Source organism: Petaurus breviceps, unplaced genomic scaffold (genome assembly GCF_028583685.1).
Source record: "Petaurus breviceps papuanus isolate PSGF00001 unplaced genomic scaffold, PetGlider_PUasm1.0 90639, whole genome shotgun sequence".
NCBI classification, from domain to species: domain Eukaryota; kingdom Metazoa; phylum Chordata; class Mammalia; order Diprotodontia; family Petauridae; genus Petaurus; species Petaurus breviceps.
Genome location: NW_027187296.1, coordinates 6,447,492 through 6,457,336, shown reverse-complemented (window position 1 = coordinate 6,457,336; position 9,845 = coordinate 6,447,492).

The window sequence follows — 9,845 nt, the reverse complement described above, 5'->3', positions numbered from 1 at the left end:
CTAGTTCAGAATCTATGATCCTACAAGGAGGGGTTGGACTAGATCACCTATGGAGCCCTTGATTTCTTTAGAATTAAAGTATTGCCAGGGAGACAAGATAGTTGAAAACTATAAGCTGTCTCTCATCATCGCATACTAGATGACTAGTCATTATCTGTATTGTATTTGCAGAACTAGTTTTCACGAGTTGAAAATACTAACAGTCACCCCTGAGAAATGGACAGTAGCAACTACCTAATTTGATTCTTTCAAGAAGATTAGGGAGGAAATCAGAGCAGTTTTGAACTTTGGTATGTGAACAGTGAGTTTCTATCCTGGTGTGGGAGTAGTTTTCATCTTCCTTTCTTTATCCCCATTAAAATCTTGCTTAATCTACTGCAGTTCCTCCCACTCCCAGAACATCCTAATAGCTTTCACTTCATAGTGGTTAGACTAAAACACTATTGGTCAGTGAAATCTGGAAAATGACAAAGCAGTAAATAATAGTATAAAAGCAAACCATGGGATTGTTGGAGCAATCTCAGAATCAATTGGCAACACTTTCACTTGGTGAACTCAAACTATAATTTCCTTGGACACCTCATGCTTCACACAGTGTCATGCTATTAATTTTGATTAGGGGTGGAATTTAAAGAGGGGCTCTAATTTTAAAGTGACTATATAAAAGCACTGATTTGATGCCTTTAACACATTTGCACAGGAAGCACATTTTGGGAAATGAAACATGTGTTTAATGAGCAGCATCCATTTCTTATGCTCCAGAAAATAGCTCCATCATTTATTTTTCTGTAGCAAATCCTACAAACCAAAGACCTAGATGGATTTGTCTTCACTCTCGCCTATTACCCATTCAATCATTACTAATGCTTGACATAATTTTGTTTCCATTCCTACAAGGCTTTTGGATTAACGATTAGAAGGAAAAGTAAGTGGTTGCAGAGATCATTGAGGGCACCTACTGAATGTAATCCTTACAATTTGCTGGAGCACATGAGATGTGGGTGAGGTGTATTCAAGTCCTTTTAACTGTACTATGATGGGACAGTTTCATGAATTTTTCTCTCCCTATATTTTTCATATCTGAGATTCTGACCTCAATCACAAAATATATCATGTGTCCAGGTTTAATTTGGGTAAATTATTGAATGGTTTCAATTTGGATATTTCCAGGGTGAGCAAGGAGATAGGAAAGAGAGAGATACGTCCCAGTCTGGCTAAAGGAGACGTTTCTGATTTGTCATAATAAAGTCCTACCTGCAAGAATTTGATTCAGCAAGCATTTATTAAGTGCACAAGATAAGTAGTTCTTTATCAAACACAGATGTTCTCATTCTAAGGTCTATTTCATTTCTGGAATTTACAAAGAGAGACAAAGAAGAAAGAACTGTGTTATTGGTTTTTTGTTTTGGAGAGGGGAAGGTAGGGCAATTGGGGCTAAGTGACTTGCCCAAGGTCACATGGCTAGTTTTTGTATTGAGTGTCTGAGGCCAAATTTGAACTCAGGTCCTCCTGAGTCCAAGGACGGTGCTCTATTCACTGGGCCACCTAGCCACCTCCTGGAACTTTGAAAAACCTGATAAATGCTAAGTGAGGAATGATTGAAACCTAGAGCTTTTATAGATAGGGATCTCCTTGTTTCTTTTCACTGGCTATTTTTCAGACAGATCTGGGGAGATGTCAGATTCAGAACAAAATCCTGTCAGTGGACTCTTGATTGGGTACTCCCACAACAGTTTCTGGCTCTCAGTAAGCCCCTGTAGCCTTGTTACTATGGTAACAATGGTTACCACCTCATGATCCTTGAAGTAGAGGGGATTAGTAAGAAGGCTGACTTCAACAAACATTTATTTTGCCAGGCATTTTGAGGGGTGCTAGGGATACAAGCCTCCAAATCAAACAATCTCTTCCCTTGTGGAGTTTATAGTCTGTGGCCCAAAAGTGACATGTAAACAGACAAATATATACAAGAGAAAGTCAATGTAAAATAATTTGAGGGTAAGGGAAGAGCATTAATGATAGAGAGAAGGATCAAAGCCTCTGGCAGGAGGTGGCACTTAAGGATTTTAGAAGGCAGAGGTGAAGGGGGGAGTATTCAAGGAAATTAGAAAAGGTCTATTCAAGGGAACAGGGCTGACATCTATGGCCTCAGATGTCTTTAGTCACAGATCAATATTGCTGAGTTGGCTTTTTAAAATTATTTTTATTATTTGCTATTGCTTTTGTCAAAAAGAGACAAGGTATGAATAGAAGAAAACTTCTGAATTTTTGGGATCCCAGAAATGATTCCCATCCTTAAAGCACAAGAAAGAATAGAGGCCTTAAATTACAATTTGGTTCCTAACAAAGTGGTTGGTGATAAGCAGTCAAAATCTTGGTTGATGCTCTAGGAAATTCTGGGTGATTGTAGGGTATAAGAATAAAAGGGTGGTGTTGGAATTAGCATCACAGAGGAGGATGAGTAGAGTTTTTTAGGGTACCAGCACACTGGTTGGATACAAAATTGTCCCTCAGTGACAACTAATTTCCTTTTCCCCTAAGTACATGTAGTAGGCAAAGCCTTTCTTCCCTCCCCCTCTCCCTACTTCTAGCCTTCCCTTCCCTGCCTTCCCCTCCCCTTTATTCTTTCCTTTTTTTGTGAGCAAAATATATTGCTTAAATATAAGGAGAACAAATTCTTAGGGACATTAATATTTATTCAATACTTCAACATGCCCATGATCTAATATCTTGTCCTGTGTCACACTTATCCCTATCCTTCTGCAGTCCTCCTCACAATGCATCAGAGACCTTCCTCTTGGTCATCTATCATTGTATGGGTACCAGATAAGCATTCATTCTGCCCTTTGGCCATCCACCATTCTTGGTACATGATTAGTCTAACTCTTTTTCATGTTGTTGTTCAGCCTTCATTTCTGAAGGAGACCAAAGACATCACAATGTTGGGGGTCAGAGTGTGCTCAGCTTTGACAGATTAGTCCAATATGAGCTTGGAAGTTTCTACAGGTTGGGCACAAATTGGCAAATTAAACATTTAGAATGGATTTGTCTCTGGATTTGTGTAGCTCACATTTCCTTTGTGCTCCTGCAATTGCTCATGGAGTACAATGCCTTTGATTAGGGGACATTATGATGGGAGGTCCTATGCTAGCATTTAACACATCTCACAATAGATGCTAATGTTCTTCAGAAAGATCTTGAAAGTGTCCTTGTGCTGCTCCATAAAATAGTCTTTTAGGTAAAAGTACATTTGGCATTTGGGCTATGTGGTCAGTCCACAGGAATTGTGCTCTCTGCAGTAAAGTTTGAAGGCTTGACAATTTATCTTGAGAGAAGACCTCAGAGTCCAGTACCTTATCTTGCCACGTAATCTTCAGAACCTCTATAAAGGAAAAGGAAGCAGGTGACAATCACAGGGGGATCTCTCTCTTAGTCATTGCTGACAAGATTTTTGCCAGAATCCCCATTAATCAGCTGATCCTTCCCTTGTACCAGTGTGACTTCAGAAATGGCAGAGGATTGGTAAATACGGGGTTTGCTGTATGACAACTCCAGCAGAAATACCAGGAGCAGGAGAGGGGTTTGTACACAATGCTTGTTGACATGACCGAGGCCTTTGATACGATCAGTTGTGAGGGCTTGTAGAAGATCATGTCAAAATTGTTTCCTGGAGAAATTCATCAGTATTGTATACCAGTTTCATGATGGCATGTTTGCACAGGTTCTCGATTAAGGATAATACTCTCACACTTTCCCAGTCACAAGTGGAATGAAGCAGGGAAGTGTGCTTGTGTTGAGGTTTGGGGTTTAGGGGTGCTCAGCAATCCCAAAATACCGACATGCCAGGTACTACTAAATGAATTCGATTCAAGCCTTCTCTCAGCCAAAGTAAAGCAAAGTTTATTAAAGATTCACCATAAGGGGTATGGGTCAGAACAATCTGACACAGACTGAGTCTGAGCTAGACTGAATCTCAGCATCTTCATGGAGGCAAGATGGATCTTATATGCAGAAAGACTGTGGGAGGAATCTAGGGGGTGGTCTAGTAGTCTGGGAGGGGGAGTTTAGGGAGGGTGTTGAAGAGGAGTCAAAGGAGGATCTTGATGGGACTCGGGTGACTAGAAGTCAGACTCCAGGAAACCAGGAGAGTGTGATTTTGATGGGATCAAGGGTGGAGGAAGCAGACAATGGAGGGCTAGGCTAGTTTAAGGGACACAGATTTGGTCATAGATATTTTGATAGGATCAAGGATGGAAGATAACTGAAGGCTACCTGGAGATTACAGACAATGGAGGGCTAGGTTAGGTTAAGGGTAACAAAGATTCAATCATAGTGATAATAGAAGGCTTTTGGCCTGTGGGGAATGCCAGATCAAGTAGGAAGATTCAAGGAGAGTTCAAGGGGGTTCCCAGAGCTATACCCTATCACTCCCTCTCATGCTTTTTAATATGATGTTTTCTGGGACGTTATCAAATGCCTTTACAATCCCAGTGGCTCAAAGTGAATGTAAATAGCAATTGTTTCTGTTTTGGCCAGAAACTCTGGGGGGCTTCCCCTCCCAGACTGATGGGTTGTTTTTTTTTTGGGGGGGGGGGACTAGGTAAAAGAAGCCAATCTTTGTTTCATTTCTTACCTAGCCTTAATTATTGAATGGACATTGCCTCAGTCAAACTGAGACCTGGGAAAGAACTTAGCTTAAAAAGGCCAAGGTCTCCCACTGCATGGGGGCCATCTGCAGTCATCCTGATTTATATTTTGCCACTGGACTCAAGTGGCTCCAGAGAAGAAAGTGAGGGTGGTCACTTTGCATGGCACTCCCTCAGTTAAATCTAATTCACTTGAAAGTCATGGCATAACCTTCCTGATGCCATGGTCCTCTTTAAGAATGAAGGAAGAACAACAGCATTAGACATCCTCTATTGATGAGATATGGGCTTTGGGAGGCCCCTCAAGCTCTCCTTGAGTCCTTGATGTACAGGCTGTGGGAACCCCCCTTGGACTCAGATTGAATTGTCCCATTTGATGAGGCATTTGCATGAGGACATAAGCCTTACATTGTGGCTGGGCCCAGACCTCTGTTACTAGACTTCCCACCCTTGAGCCTATCAAAATATCAATCTACCCTTGAACTGGCCTAACCCGCCATTATCTGTAGCCTCCAGAAACTTCCCACCCTTAATCACTCATTGATCTCATCTGACTTCTCCTGAAGACCCTCCCCAAACTCCTCCTCTAGACCACCCCTAGATTCCTCCCACAACCTTCAATAAGACCCCATCTCACACACCATGTGGTGTGAGAGCACCATAAATTTTCTAGCACAGACTTTCTCTAATACAAGCAAACTATTAATAAACTTTACTTTACTTTGGCTGAGAGAAGACTTGAGTCTAATTCATTTGGCAGGACCAGGCATGTTGTTATTTTGGGGTCTTGAGCACCCTTAACCTCTTCAGCAAGGGGAGAGAGAAGAATTACATTTTTATTTTCACTAAGCTCTAACTGAAATTTAGCAGTTCCTTCAATTATTTAAAAATGTTATTATGACAAGTGGTCCACTGGATTTACTGGACTATCAAAGGGTCAATGACACAAAGGAGGGTAAAAACCTTTGCTCTAGACCTGTTAGAGGTGTTGATAAGGGCCAAAGTTATTTTTCCCAGGTGCTGGAAGTAGAGAAGACATCAGATGTGAAATTCACTCTTCTTCTACCTCGTATTGAGGATGGATTAAAAGGTTCTTTGACCCCAGAAAGCAGCAGAAACAGTTGGAAGGATTCGATCTGGAATGAAGTTGATTGTTTTGCTCCAAACTAGAGCTGGACACAGAAAGCAGGTATCACTGGTTCAAATGAAGTTACTCTGGAGTATGCCCTAACATGAGGTTTGTAAACTTTAAAAAAAATTTTGATAACCACTTCAATATAACTGATTTCCTTTGTAGTCCTGTGTATTTTATTTTATGTATTTAAAAACATTATTCTGAGAAGGGGTTCCATAGGCTCCACCAGATGGCAAAGAGATCCATCACACAAACAAGCTTAAGAACTCCTGCTCTAAAGCTATAAGACAGGCCTCTGAAGGGGATATTGACCTGAGGAGCCTCACTCCTGATATACTAGCTGTTTGGGAGCTTCAGAAAGTACATTGAGCTCCTGCAGGGAGCTGTAGGCAGAGAGCCAGAGGTAGCAGTGATGGGGAGCAAACAGGGGTACTCCCTACTAACACATTAGAGGGTCTCAGTGGCAAAGCCCATGATGAGAAGCCACACTACAAGTGACACTTGCTGGGAGCTCTATCCCAGCATGACTGAAAACAGATGACTGAGGTTATCCAGCCTCTGGGAGAGAGGGCTGCTGCATGGATATTGAGCATGTTCACCAGTTCTGCCGTGAGCCAGATTTGCTGCTTTGACTTGTTTTAGTTTTGTATTCCCATTGCCTTGCATAGTAGGTGCTTAATAAATACTTGGTGAAGAGGCTTCTTTCCACTCTAATCCAATCCACTCAGCTGCGAACTGGTTTTCCTAAAGTGGCAGCTCTGACCATGTCACTCCCCATTCAACTAACTTTAGTGGCATCCTGTTGTCCCCCAGATCAAATTTGAAATACCCTGGCTTCTAATGCCCTCTATAACCTAGTCCCTTCCTATCTTTCCAGTCTTCTTACACCTTCCTCCCCTCCACATCTCCCTGCTCCAAGCATTTTCTCTTGCTTTTCTCCATATCTGGAATCCTTTCCCTCCTCCTTTCTTCCTCCCAGCTTCTTGCAATTCTATGCTAGAGTCTCACCTTCTACAGAAATCTATTCCTAGACTTCCATGTTCTTAGTGCCTTCCCTATGAGATTATCTCCATTTATCTTGTGTATAGCTTGCTTGTACAAAGTTAATCGAATATTATTTACACACACACACACACACACACACACACACACACACACACGAACGACTGTGAGCTCCTTCAGAACAGGGACTATATTTTCCCTTTCTTCATATCCCCAGCACTTAATAGAGTGCCTAGCACATAGTAGATCCTTAATAAATGCATATTGACTGACTAATTAATGACCAATCTTCATTGGTGGAGGGAGTTTCCTCCTCTAAGGTATGTGATATACCAACTTGACTGCCTCCCTTCCCAGCCTTCTCCCTCCCCCAAATCATCATCATCATCAGGTGTCTTTGGCCAAATGCTTTTGATGCAGAGCTGTTATTACCTACTGCTTTTACGGCTGAGCCTGGCACAGTGGGGCTTGTACTTCAATGATGGGTGACATCCTCAGCTCTGAGGTTGTCAAGAGTCTTTCTTTATTCCAAATGGGTCAGGTTACTGTAAATCCTAAGATATACACCTATAATAGAGTTAAGCGAAAGCTCATTATCTTGGGCACTTGGTGTATGAAACTTATTAATCACAACCTAATCGTTGTATCTAGGGACTGAAAAGCATTTCAGAATTTCATTTCCTAATTTTCTTTTATACAGCTGTAAATCTCAAAATAAATGCAATAATTATAAGGAGCAAGGAACAGCTGGGGTAACTGAAGCCTACTTGTCTTCCTCCCCTATTTCATAGATTCAAATTAAGCCAAGATAAATGTTCTTCATTGCAAGTTCGTCTCTTACATATGTGAACAAGGTTCACTTCACAAGTGTTCCTACCTCCTACCAGCTCTCATTCTTTATTAGGCAGCTTAATATTCTGTAGCTCCTGGTATTGATAAGGGCAGTTAGGCCGAGCCATAGTGAATAGAGTACTGGGCCTGGAGTTAGGAAGACTCATCTTCCTGAATTCAAATCTGACCTCAAACACTTAGTATGTGACCCTGAGCTTGTCAATTCATCCTTCTTGCCTCGGTATTCTCATCTGTAAAAAAAAAATACAGAGGAGGAAATGGTAAATGACTCCAGTATCTTTGCCAAGAAAACCCCAAATGGGGTCATGAAGAGTTGGACATGACTGAAAAGACTGAATGTACATTGATAAGAGATGTAGAATCTAAAAGCGAGAGAGCCCCCTTTCTACTCTCCATCTTGTCCGTAAGCAGGTCAATCTGAGAGAGAACAAGAAATGTATGCAATTTTAGGATGACTGTTCTTCTGCCCTATAGACCAAATGACTAGGCAGGAAGATGAGTTTTCCTCTCTGAGGCTCAGAATGAACCTGTGAATTCGGACGTTTACTGATCAAGTCAGGTATTTGCTGAACATCTGTGCTAATCATCATCATCAACATGGTCTAAGTTTCTAAACATCAATGTCAGGGGTCAAGGAGAATGATTTTCAGATCCAACACTTGTGCCCACTTAAATAATAGCTTTTTATCTTCCCAAATCTCTTTCTAATGATTCATTTTTAAGTCCACACAGCGGCCATTTACCGATACAAATAACATTCATGTAACTTAGCACAAATATGTTGTGGAGAGAAAAGCACCAAGGAATCTTATTAATTCAATCTTAAAGCTTCTGTAATCTAGGATGGTTTGTTTAGAAACATTGCACCCAGTAAGGGATATGTGCGTCTGTCTGATCATAGAACAGAACAGTATTCTGACACTATAATTCTGTAACAAAGAACTTAATCTTTGCTGGAGAAGATAAACAAGTCATAGTCAATCAATCAATCAATAAACACTTATTTAAAAAAAAATTTTTTTTGGCTTTTTGGAGGGTGGAAGGTAGGGCGATTGGGGTTAAGTGACTTGCCCAAGGTCACACGACTAGTTTTTATAAGTGTCTGAGGCCGCATTTGAACTCAGGTCCCTCCTGACTCCAGGGCTGGGGCTCTATTCACTGCACCACCTAGCCACCCCCAATAAACACTTATTATGCATCTATTATGGACCAGCACCCACACTGTGATAAGGGCTGAGGATACAAAAATAATTCATGAAACAATCCCTACTTGCAAAAAGATTACCTGCCTTATGTTTATAAGGAATAAAAGTAATCACAAAATTGCCCTTGTTCAGGCATTTCAGTCATGTCTGACTGTGATCCCCTCTGGGGTCTTCTTGGCAAAGATACTAGAGTAGTTTGCCATGTCCTTCTTGAGCTTATCTTAAAGATCTAGGAACTGAGGCATACAGGGCAAAATGACTTGCCCAGGGTCACACAGTAAGTGTCTGAGATTTGAACTTGGGAAGATGAGTTTTCCTGACTCCAGGCCCAGCACTCTATCCATTGAACCACCTAACTGCCACATATACATACAATATATACAAAGTAAAAACATAATAATTTGCTTGTGGGGAGAAAACAATATCAGCTGAGGGATCAGGAAAATCTTCAGGAATTAGGAAAATATAGAGAGCTAGATGATCTGGACCTTAGAGGGCAATTAGTAAACATCCATTTTTTAGATGAGGAAACCAAGTCCCCGGGGAAGTTAAGCTACTTTCCAAAGATCATACAAATAGCAAAAGGCAGAACAAGTTAATGAGTAATTATATACAGATCCTACATGGCAGCTAGTTGAATCCCGGAAAAGCTAAAAAGCAAAGTTTTTTTTTTTCTCTCCTTTTCAGTGCAAGAAATGTAAACAAACAGCAAAATAGGTATAATTTCATAAAATGCACATCTAGTAAATCTAAAGAGCACTCAAAGTATGGCCTCCTTGATAAATCAGTTAATAAAATGGAACATCTGCACATCCTCTTCAATCCAGAATTCTGAAGTCAGAAAGCGTCCCAGCACACATTCTAGGTATTAGACTGTAAGCATGATTGCAGTTGTTTAATATGCATAATTAATTAAATGCTGATTCCAATCATCAAGCTGCCAGATATAAATGCAAGTAGAGTGTGCTGTCTTAAAAGATGACAGTGCATATGTTGTAACATCATTTA